This window comes from Fukomys damarensis, unplaced genomic scaffold (assembly GCF_012274545.1).
Source record: "Fukomys damarensis isolate Sample0158 unplaced genomic scaffold, DMR_v1.0_HiC HiC_scaffold_13, whole genome shotgun sequence".
Classification (NCBI taxonomy): Eukaryota; Metazoa; Chordata; class Mammalia; order Rodentia; family Bathyergidae; genus Fukomys; species Fukomys damarensis.
Genome location: NW_022900925.1, coordinates 24,680,068 through 24,692,594, shown reverse-complemented (window position 1 = coordinate 24,692,594; position 12,527 = coordinate 24,680,068).

The following is a 12,527-nucleotide window of genomic DNA, read 5'->3' as shown; positions in this document are numbered from 1 at the left end:
CATTTCCGAAGACATGAGTAATAGTTTGGTTTGGTTTTTTTTCTCCTTTATCATACATGTTTCCTCCAAGTTGTTTTTCTTTCATTTTTGTTGACCACTGTACTGTTTCATCCGTGGTCTGGTGATGCTTATGTTTCACATGGAGCCCTAGGGTCTGTACGTGGGTGGAGCTTGGTGCAGCAGCTTCTCTGAGGAAGCTCTGAGGGCCCCTTCTTCAGCTCTGTTAGGCAGTCTGGGATCCCAGAAGCCTCTTCTGCTGAAAGGCACAAATCTGGTTATAGGCATTGTGGGAGCTGAGGCACGAAGAAGGCCGAAGTAAGAACAGTGTCTCAGGGTGTATGTGATAGCGGGTGTACCTGTTTTTGCTCTGGGAAGCCTAGTGCTGAACCCTGTGTCTGTATCTCCCAGACCAGAGACTATGTTTTACTTTCTGTAATGAAGGAGTTTCTCCTTCTCTTTTTTTTTTCCCTTTTTTTTTTTTGGTGCAGGGGATCGAACTGGGAAACTTGCGCTTGTGAGGCAGACAGTGGAACCACTCAGCTAAATCCCAGGCCCATGTATTTCTTTTGTTGTTGTTGTTGTTGTTGTTGTTGTTTTGTTGTGTTTTTTGAGGCAAGGTATACCTTCATAGTTCAGGCTGGCCCTGAACTTCCTATGTACCCCAGGCTGGCCTCAAACTCACAGCGATCTTCCTGCCTTAGCCTCCCGAGTGCTGGGATTACATGTGTGCACCACCACACCCGGCTATCAATTTCTTATTCCTCTGCTAGGATGGGGAAGCAGAGTTACCTGGAGGATGTGGGCAGGTGGGCACCAGGTAACCTAATATTTCCTAATCAAATTTACAGCCTACCCTTCTGTTTTTAGCCCCTCTTCCCACTCCCTGTCCCACATTCCAGAGACACTGTGTAACTCCATCCAGTTCTTGAGTCTTTTATGAGTTCTGTGAAACAGATCACCTTGAGCCTCTATTTTCCCCACTGTTGTAATAAATTTGTGCTTTCCTAGGTCTAGCAAATCGGTCACTCACATTCCAATTGCCAACATTTTATTGTTGTCTTCATCCTTTTTTCTTTATTCTCATTAATTTATGTTTTATTTTTAAAATATCCTTATTGTTATAGTGGAATTTTGGCAAAGAGGGAAGTTTCTGGCAGAAAAATACTGTTGTTCAAGCCAGCATTTTTATTAGAAGTCTGGAATACTTTAAATACTGTTTTATTAAAAAAAATTAATACAAAACAGATGTTAAGTTGGCCAGGGTGGTGAACATTCTATTTCCTATCTCTCTGATTCATTGATGAAATCATTCAAAAATTTGTTAACAGATCCTGGCACAGTGAGTGGCACATTTCTGTAATTCCAACTACTCAGGAGGCTGAGGCCAGAGGGTTACAGGTTTGTGACCGGTACAGGCAGTTTAGGGAGATGGTGTCTCAACATAAAAAACAAACAAACAAAAAAAAGGGCTGGAAGTATCTCAATGGTAGCTTAATGTATGTAAGGCTCTGTGTGAGGTACTGGATTCATTCCCCAGAACCACAAGGAAAAAGAAAAGAAAAGAAAATAGAAAGACCAGAAAAGATTTGTAAAATAAAAAAGTTGTTTTGCTCCTGGAAACTAATGAGGGATTCCTTTCATACCTGTCTTCAAGTAAAGTTGAATCAAATGAAAGATGAAAGTTTGAGCTGGGCATAGTAGCATAAACTTGTAATCCCATGCTGAGGCATGAGAATCATGAGTTCAAGTCCACCCTGGACTATGTAGTGAGACCCTGTCTCAAATAAAAAATAAACAAGACAAACACCATGAAGGTTTGGAGAAGAAAAATGATAGCAACAATTTCTTAAAGTTTGGGATTATCTCACTTTGTCCTTGGCTAGTACATTAAGAGTTTTCCACAGACTGCCTGTATTTGAAAAAATATAAACTGATAACATCAACATTTTAGGTTATTAGAGAGGAGCCAGTAATCTAAGCAGTATCAGTAACCCTGATATTTGTTTTTGTTGTTGTTGTTATTATTGTTTTTGGTACTGGGGATCGAACTTGGTTCCTTGTGCTTGCAAGGCAAGCGGTGGAACCACTGAGCTAAATCCCTGACCCCACCTGATACTGGATATAAGTCCTACCCATTCAATTGGACAAGTGTTTACTGAGCACCTGCTGTGTGCTGGGCATTATTCTAGATGTTGCAGACAGCAATGTACAAAACATAAAAATCTCTACTCTCTTGGAACTTACAGTCCAGAAGGAGATACAGTAGCAACAAAAACAATAATTACTAGTCTATGTGATATGTGAGAAGGTGCTATGTGCTTTTGGAAAATGAAACAGAGAAAGGAGAGGATTAGGAATAAGGAGTTGGAGGCCTGGTTACAGTGTTATTTAGGGTGGTCAGGAAAGGCCTCACTGAAAAGGTGTCATTTAGTTACTGTATCTGGGAGAAGAGTGCTCAAGGCAGAGGGTTCAGAAGAGCAAGGTGACCACCGTGGCTGGCACAGGAGGGAGAAGAGCAGTAGGAAGGCAGCTCAGAGAGGCGAGGTGGGGTGGGGATTTCAGATGGTAAGAAGTCCTTTCGGTCACCTGATGGACTTTTGTGTTTACTTGGAGCGAGGCCACTGCAGTATTTGGAGCAGAGGAAAGACAAAGCTGAACGCACTATCATTTTAAGAGGCACTTTCAGTCATCCTGATACGAGATGTTGGTGGCCTGAACCACGGTGGTAGCAACAGAGGTGGTAAGCAGTACAGAATGAAGCCAGGCGTAGTAGGGCACGCCTGTAATCCCAGGGCTTGGGAGGCTGAGCCAGGAGGATCGCCTTGAGTTTGAGGCCAGCCTGGGCTGCACTCCACCACTGAGCTACACCCCACCCCTCTGAGTTTTGAGGAAATACAAACCATCTATCAACAGAGACTTTATTTTCCCCCGGAGGAAGTTCTGTAGCAAAATGAAAAATGAATTACAATAAAATCCTCAAAAGAGTCGAGAGGCATGATATGTAAGAAACCATGGTGGGCAAAGAAATAGGCAACTGTTCCAGTTGTAGAAATAGCTGCTGTAGTGATTTCGAAGTTTATGCAAATTTTCAGAAAAGAGCCTTAAAATAGAAGAGACATACTAAGAAAAGTTAATAACAATCTTGAACTAACTCACAACACAAATGGAAATGAAGTATAAGGCAAGGAAAAAAAATCTTGCTAAAGTATCCTCTGGAGTGAAATTATAGATTATTTCCCCCAATTCTGGAGATTAAACCCAGGGGAGCTCTATGGTGGAGCTACACCTTCAGCCCTTTTTATGTGCTGAGGGTTCGAGGTATCCGGGACTACATAGTGAGTTCAATGCCAGCCTGAACTACATAGTGAGACCCTGTCTCAGCAATCCTCCTGCTTCAGCTTCCCAAATGCTGGGATTACAGGCATGTGCCATATCCAGCTGTGACATTTAGGCCAGCATGCGAAATTTAGCAAGACTGTCTCAAATTTTAAAATAATTAACAAATTCAGACAAATAGCAGGATACAAAACCAACACATAAAAATCAATAGCATTCCCATATACCAAGAATGAAACTGCTGAGAAAAAAAATTAGGAAAATAATCCCATTCAATATAGCTTCAAAAAAATTCAATACTTCAAAATTAACCTAGCCACAGAAGCAAAAAGACTTCTATAACAAAAATTATAGTACTCTAAAAAGAGGAGATCAAAAAGAACATTAGAAAATGGAAAGACATCCCCTGTTCCTGGTTAGGCAGAAGCAATATTGCCAAGATGGCCACTTATTATCAAAATGGATATGTAGGTTTAACATAATCCCAATCAAAATATCAAGAGCTCTCTCCACAGAACTAGAAAAAACTATCCTAAAATTTATACAGAACCAGCAGAGACCAGAATGGCAAACACAATCTTGGGCAACAAGAGCAAAGCAAGCGGCATTACCATCTCAGACTTCAAGTCATGTTACAAAGCTACAGTAATGAAAATAATGTGGTAGTGGCACAAAAACACACGTAGATCAATGGAATAGAGTAGAGGATGCAGAGACAATACAGGCTGCAAAGGCACATACAGTCATTTTATCTTGAAAAGGGGGCCGAAAACAAGCTGGAGGAAAAAAAAAACCTGCTTAACAAATAGTGTTTGGAAAACTGGTTATCCACATGCAGTAGATTGACTCTAAACCCGTATCTCTTACACCTTACTATAAAATAAAAATGGCCAAAGACCTAGATATTAAAACAGAAACAATCTGCTTGGACACATGAAAGCATTCTGTTCTGAGCAACTGGTGGCTAGCTGTATTAGTCACCTTTCCATTGCTAGGGCAAAATACCTGACACCCACAACGTAAAGGAGGAGAGGTTTATTTGGTTCATAGTTTCAGACCATGGTTGGCTGGCTCCAGGGCAGAAAGATCATGGCGGAAGGTCAGGGCTCACTTCACGGCATCCGGGAAGCAGAACAATAGGGAAAGAGCCAGAGAGGAAGGGGCCCCAACCAGAGGTAGTTCCAAAGGTCACACACCCAGGACCCACTTCTAACAACTGGGCCCCACCTTCTAACAGCTCATTCTGCTATGAGCTCTTTGTGGGTTAACCCACTGACGAGGCTGGTGCCCTCACAATTCAATTCCCTCTCCAAGATTCTCTTAACCAGGTTAGGCTGCCAATCAAGATTAACCAGCACAGCTGCTCAAGAGCCGTTCTACTGCTCACGTCATACCGTGGGTCCCGTGACGCTGCTAACCGCCCATCTTCCCGAAGGACTTGTGACGGCTCAGGCGCATCAGACAGCTGTTCGCATTTGTTTCTTAGTGCCTTTCCGTATCCTTCTTGCGAAGTAGAACGTCTAGGCTCAGCCTCCTTAAATATATTTTCCCTCCACTCTTACTCTGGATCTATGTGGGGTGGAGGTAGCCGTGGTGAGGGGACAGGGTGCAAGGTGCCTCCTCCATAATCAGATTCCTGTACTTTCTGTTCTGGGCGTTGTTTTTTCTTTTCCTTTCCAGGAAATGGCTGGTTCTACAGGGTGGGGAAGCTCTATCCATCGAGTCAGTCCCAAATCTGTCCTGCTGTCTGTGCATATGAGGTCTTTCTTTTTCCCTTCAGAGCCTTGACTTTTAAAATGCAGAAACAAAGAAAAGGCTCCTTGTTTCTCTGTTCTGTGGTTCTCCCTTAAAACAAATGAGCATAGACCCACACTAGCTCCTGCCTCCCTGCGTAGGGGGAAGGGTGCAGATTAACCTCATTTCACACTTGAAACTGGCATTTTACCACATAACCAAGCTGTAAAAATATTCTTCTACATATGTTTACTTGAGCATAGGAGGAAACATCCATAAATCGGATGGGAATTTGCATGTTTTAAGACATTAAAATGTTGCCTCAACATTTTTCTAACATGTGAGACATTCTCTTCAACTCTTTATATTTAGTATACTTTTCTTATTGAACTAGCTCATCACTCTACTGTGAATTTTTTGTGAAATGTAAAAATATTTTAATACCACTTCATTCCCATTAGAATGGCTGTAACATTTTTATTTTAATGTGGGGGAGGTGGCATATATATCTTTTTGTTTGTTCATTTGTTAAGACACAGTCCTGCTGTGTAACCCAATGCATGCTGGCCTTGAACTCACTATGTAGCCCAGGCTATCCTCAAACTTGAAACAATCCTTCTGCTTCAGCCTCTCAAGTGCTGGAATTAGAGGAGCATGCCACCAGTCCAGTGACTACTATATTTTTACTGTTAAAAATAACTTTATTGGTACTCTTTTGATATACATTATGATCATATTCATCATAAGGAATTTGTACCTATACATATCTTGATTCTCTTTTTTCCACTCCATATATATATTTTTTGGGGGGGTACCAGGGATCAAATTCAGGTCCTTGTGTTTACAAGGCAGGTGGCAGAATCACTGAGCTAAATCCTTGCCCCCCCCCTTTTGAGACTGGGTCTCACTACGTAGTTGAGACTTACCTCACTATGTAGCCCAGGCTGGTCTTGAACTCACAACGATCCTCCTGCCTCAGCCTCCAGAGTGCTGGAATTACAGGTGTGCGCCACTACGTCCAGCTTCCTCTTGCATTTTTAAAAGTAGAAAAAACAAACAAACAAACATTAGCCAGGAGGTAGAGAAACTGGAACTTCAGTATATTATTTTGTGAGAATGTAAAATGGGCAGATGCTATGGAAAATAGTTTGGCAGTTCCTGAAAAGTTAAACATAGAATTACCATATGATCCAGCAATTTTACTTCTGGGTATGCAAAGAGAGATGCAAAGAGATACTGTACTCTTATGTTCATAGCAGTGTTGTTCACATTTGACAAAAAGTAGGAACAACCCAAATATTCATCAACAGATGAAGAGATACACAAAATGTGGTATGTACACACAATGGAATATTATTAAGCCTTAAAAAGGAATGCAAGTCTGATATATGCTCCAACATGGATAAACATGAAATAAAAATAAACCAGACTCTAAAGGACAAATGTTACATTCAATTCACAATATTAGTCACCTAATGAGGCAACACAGTTGCAAGTCCAAGACAGTTGCTAGGGCCTAGGGGCCGACAGAGAATGGAGAGTTAGTTTACTTTGGGTTTTTTTTTTAAGACAGGGTCTTGCTATGCAGTTCAGGCTGGCCTTGAACTATGTAGCCCAGGTTGTCTGAACTCATGGCGATCCTCCTGCCTCAGCTTCCCAAGTGCTGGGGAGTTACTGTTTGGTAGGTATACAATCTTTTATTTTGAGAATGAAAATGTTTTGAAAATGGATAATGTTGATGGTTGCACAACATCATGTACTTCATGCCAATGAACTGTACGTTTAAGAGTGGTTTAAACAGGGCCTGGGAAGCCGGGGATTTGGCTCAGTGGTTCTGCCACCTGCCACACAAGGGCCCAAGTTCGATCCCTGGTACAAAAAAACAAAAAACAAAAAAACTTAACTATAAACAGGACCTGGGAGTGTAGTTGAGTAGCTTGGTGGTAGCACACTTGCCTAGCATGTTCATATGAGGCCCTGGGTTTGATCCCTAGCACTAGCAAAAGAAAAAAAAAAAGGAAAGTAAAATTTATGTTATAAATATCAAAATTTTTATCAAAGAAAAAATATTTAAGTGATCTTTCCCTAAATGGGTTTTTGAAATTTTGCACTGTGTGTACATTAAGTGGGGGTTGAACCAGCACTTTTGCACCAAACTACATGTCTCTCGTTTCATTTTGAGAGTTTTGCTAATGTTACATGTGTATCTTTCCAAAAATTGATCTTTAAGCCTTTATTCCATACACTGGAACATCATGGCATTGCAAAATTAAAAAACACTCTGTCCTTTTATACTGATTACTTCAGATTGTCAGGTAGGTAGAATGTTCAAAATGGGCAGGGAAAGTTCAAGGTGGGCTTCCTCAAAATAAAGATAGGCTATTATTTCCTCATGGCTCCTTAGGGCCAAATGGAGTGGTGTATATGTTAATGAAGATAACAGCAGAAAGAACCTAGGAGGTGGCAGTCTTTTCTTTTTTTTCTTTTCTTTTCTTTTCTTTTTGCACCGGGTTCAAACTTGGGACCTTGCACTTGTTAGGCAGGTAGATGCATCACTGAGCTAAATCCTCGGTTTGCAGTCTTGATTTAACAGGATGTAATATCCAGCAAACAGGGTGAAAACAAAATGGACAGTAACAGTGCACTTGGGGAGGAATTTTTTGAGCTTTCTGCAGATGTAGGTGATCAGACATGAGAATTAGGCTGGATTTCTTATTTGCATTGTTTTACCAGGTGACCAGAACTTGTTGACAAAGACTTGCTTTGACTGTTGGTTGCAAGCTCCTAGGGTCATTACCAAATTAATTTTGCATATGTGTACCAGTAATTAATTTTGTAATTAAATATGTGTACCAGTAATTAATTTTGCATATGTGTACCAAAACTACTGGTACCAGTAATTTTGCATATGTGATGCACAGTGCATTAGGTATGCCTGGAAGGCCCTGTTTATGAGACACGTATCATTTATGTGGCTGCTAGTCTAAAGTTGATGAGAGTTGAATACAATATGTGAAGTTAGACTTGAAGGGGTCTGGAAAAGACTTCATATTTAGGACAAAAATCATTGTCTCCATTTTGGTAATCTGTGGCTAGGTAGTTTTTTTTAAATTGTTGCTGTTATTGGGTGTGTGTGTGTGTGTGTGTGTGTGTGTGTGTGTGTTTTCAGTCCAAGGCCTTTACACTGAGGTAAACCCCCACCCTCACTCCATTTTTACATTTTTTGAGACAGGGTCTTGCTAAAGTACTAAGTTGCAGTACCAGGGATTTAGCTCAGTGGTTCTATCACCTGTCTTGCAAGAGCAAGGACCTGAGTTCAATACCTGGTCCCAAAAAAACAAAACAAAAACAATAAAGTACTAAGTTTCCCAGACTGTGCTCAAAGTTGCAATCCTCCTGCTGCATCCTGCCAGGGTGCTGGAATTACAACCCAATCAGGTCATTCTTATAAACAGTGTTAACAGTTGCTGTCAGAAAGTTAGGAAAAGTGCAGCACAAACCATAAAATGTATCGCTTTCATGAATGAACTCACATGCTTAGTAACACAGAGCCCTGAGAGGAAGAGTTTCATTATGGAGTTCAAGGCGATGGGTTCCCAGGAACCTTAGGGGATTGGCAGCTATCCACTGTGGCATAACAAACCATCTCTTTGTGGCTCTGGGGGTTGGGAATTCAGACAGAACTTAGCAGGAATGCTTGTCTCAGCTCCATGATGCTTGGGCCCTCATCTGAGAAGACTTGGGGTAATTCAAATGTTGGAATTTTCTAGAGGTTCTTTATACAAAACATCTGGTAGCTGGGCTGGGAACGGTTGATTAGGGTGCTTACATGTAGCCTTCCACATGGCTTAGGATTTCTTAGCGTATGGTGGCCTCGGGACAATTTAGTTTTTCATATGGTGCCTTATGGATCCAAGAGTGAGTCTTCCAGAGAACAAGGTAAACTCTGAATGGCCTTTTCTGACAGAGCCTCAATCCACTTGGATTCAAGGGAAAGTACTTAGAAGCCATTTCTCAATGACAGCAGCCTCAAATTGTACTTTAAAAGCTGTCACGAAGGGTATCATAGCCTCTTAGGATTCTCAGGAATCTTTCTAGGCCAGCTTCTTGTCTTAGATATCTCTGTATCCTACAAGACCTGCTGCTACACTTGAGGCTACCAAAAGTCAAGGCTTAAAGGGGCTTTGGTGAGCTGCAAGAATAACTTTGTGACACCAAATCCCTGCCCACCACAATGTGTAGGTGGCCATGGCAGTTTAGCAGGCCTTTTTAGAGCTGGGAATACATAATTCTAGATCTTCTGGCTCAACCAGTCATAGATTACTGCTATCTTCTCTCTGCTGGAGATCGAATTCAGCGCCTTCACACTGAGCTACATTCCCACATTCGAGCAGCCCCCTTCTTCTTGCTCTCTTTTTTGTAATTTTTATTTTGAGAGAGGTTTTTGCTAAGTTGCTAGGTTGTCCAGGCTGAGCTAGAACTTGTGACCCACTGCCTCAGGATCCTCCTGCCTCAGACTCAAGAGTATTGGAATTACAGGTGTGCACCACCATGCCTGACTTTTTGTTTTTTTTAAGGCAGGGTCTTTTAAGTTGTTTAGTTGGTCTTGAACTCTTGAACTGAAGTGATTATCTGGTTTCAACCTCTGGAGTATCTGGTAGTAGAGCACATGCCACCATGCTTGGCTTGTCATCTTCTTACAAATCTGACCCTTTTACTTCTCTATCTCCCCAAGATGAAGTCCAAGGCCATTAGCATCACATACAAGCCTCTTTTGGATTTGCCTTGTCCACTTAGAACTCAGACTCTATGTACTATAGTACAAAATATAACCAGCAGCAGAACTTAATTATCCAGGTTAAATCCCCACATTAGTAGGCCTAATACATTTCTTGGAATGCAAAAGATTTTTCTTTTTTCAGTTGGGGGTAGTCCACAACAAAAATGGCCTAGTTTCCACTGTTTTTTATTCAACTAGTTTTTTTTTTTTTTTCCTGGCGGTACTAGTGACTGAATTTGGGGCTATTCACCCACTAAGCTACCGCCCTACATTTATTTTGAGAGTCTGGCTAAGTTGCCCTGCTGGCCTGAGGCTTGAGATCCTCCTGCCCCAGCCTCCTGAGCTGCTAGGATTATAGACCTGCTCCATCACAGCTGGCTCAGACAGTTCTTGAGAACACAAGTGTGTGGTGGATTCTAATTCAGGAGCCAATGATCTCCTCTGACCCTTGACTTTCTGTGTAGATGCCAGCCCAATGGTCCTGAATTCTTTTACCTTCACAATGAATTGTTTTCCCAGGGTCTTATCTTTTTGGCAGTCAGTCTGTCTCGTATTGACCAAGGCCTCTGAGTCTATCTCATACATTTTAATAACTCAGAATCAAATTAGTGAAGAAGGGAACAGGGATCCCTTTCTTTTATCTGGTCCCTGCTATGTCTAAACACATTTTAAAATACTTTTTTATTTGTGATGCTAAAGATTGAACAGGTTAGGCAAACACTCTACCACTGAGCTACATCCTCAGCGCCATCTTCAAATGTCTAATTCTGTGATTGGCATCTAAGAACATATATCAGTATGTGTGCCTGACACAATTTCACCTGTTTACAGCACCAGGATCCAGGTCTTCCTGATTCTGCAAAAGTGTCTGAAAACATCTGTACTTACTTTCAGGGGATTCATGGATCCCTAAAGTATGGTTGCTGGATAAAATATGGGTACCCGATTAAAAATCTGAATTTCATTGGCATAGTGGCACATGCCTATAATCCCAGTACTTGGGAAACTGAGCCACAAGGGTTGCCAACCTGAATTACATAAAGAGTCCCTATCTCCAAAAACAAAACAAAAAAATCTGAATTTCAGGTAAACCATGTACACTGTTTTTTGGGGTACTGGGGCTCACACCCAGGGGTGCTCTACTACTGTGATCAAGTGATGGTGCACACCTGTAATTCTATCACTCTAGGCAATTTAGTAAGACCTTATCTCAAAGTAAAAAAGAAAAAGGTCTGAGGATGTACTCAGTATTAGAGCACCCGTGGGTTTGATCCCTAGTACTGCATATATAAGTAAACAAATAAATAGTTTTTTATCTGAAGTTAAAATGTAATTAGGCATTTGTATTTTTTCTTGCTAAAATCAGCAACCCCATCTTTAGGCCAATCACAACTTTTCTAGGTTTATGGATTGTAGAGTAAGAATGGGTGAAGAAAAAGTGTATTTTTCTTTCAAGAGCTGTTCAATCAATTAACAATGTAATAACAGAGCAAAGGATAAACGGAAAGAATCCTTTCCCTTCCAATTCCTTTAGGGCTAAATATGAGGATCTTATGATTGTTGTCTTTAAACTTTACATTGTAATGGAGTGACTATGAGATTGACGTACGGCACCATTGCGGCCATGATTTCCTTCTTAAATTTCTAGAACAAAAAGATGTTACACCAAGTTGTTTAAATCGGACTTAGAAAATTGTTACAGGGCCGGGGAATTAGCTCAGTGGTGCTGCCGCCTGTCTCTCAAAAGCAAGGTTTCAAGTTCGATCCCTGGTACCAAAAGAAAGAAAGAAAAACAAAACAAAACAAAAGAGAAAGAAAATTAAGTAACCTAAATAGCAGATCTTCAGACCAATGAAGGAAAGTGCTGGAACAAGTACTGTATTCCCAGTTGTTCCACAACCCCTTGAAGCTGGTACTGTAACGGAAGAACAGTGAAAAAAATCTTCATTTCAGTCGTTAAGTCCTAATAGTGTCACCATTTTGCCTTTTTAATGTTTCCTCAACAGGGGGTGTCAGGCCAACTCCCTACCAAATTTCTTCTTACAGGAGATATTTGTCCTCTTTATTTTGTAAATTTTATTTGGCTTAAAAAAATCAGGGTAAAAAAGTTGCAACAGTGCAAAACACCATCGTGACTCCTAGTACCTGGGCTGCGGGTTCTCAACTTGGGTCGGTGGCCTTCGTCTAAAGGAGTTCTAGAGAATTCACCAATTCCCTGAACGCACATTTTTCAGCGTGTGAATAACTGTGCACTTTTGCGGGAAAAAGAATCCAAAGTTTTACCTGAAGCTCAAGAGTCGTTAAGAAATCCCAACGCAGGACCTGCGGAAGGTCTCGAGCGACTCAGAACGGAGGGTCAAATCCCTGCAATAACTACACCCAAATCCCAGGTTCCTTACAGAAAACTACGACCCGAGTGGGCGGAACGGTGCTCCCTCTGCCCAAGTTTTCCGCCTGCCGCATTCCTTCCCTCCAACGCGTAGGCGTGCGCTGACGTCATGACGCCGCACGCGCAGCCCCGCCCCTGCAGAGCTCGGTGCTCGGACGAACCTGGCCTCCTCTCAAACCCGGAATGTGAGGCTTCGGCTCGGCTGTCGCTGCTCTCCGGCCCCCGTCTCGGCTCGGGTCTGCGTCCGCTATCCCCCAGCTTGTCCCCGAAAAGCCAGGGCGGCCGCGC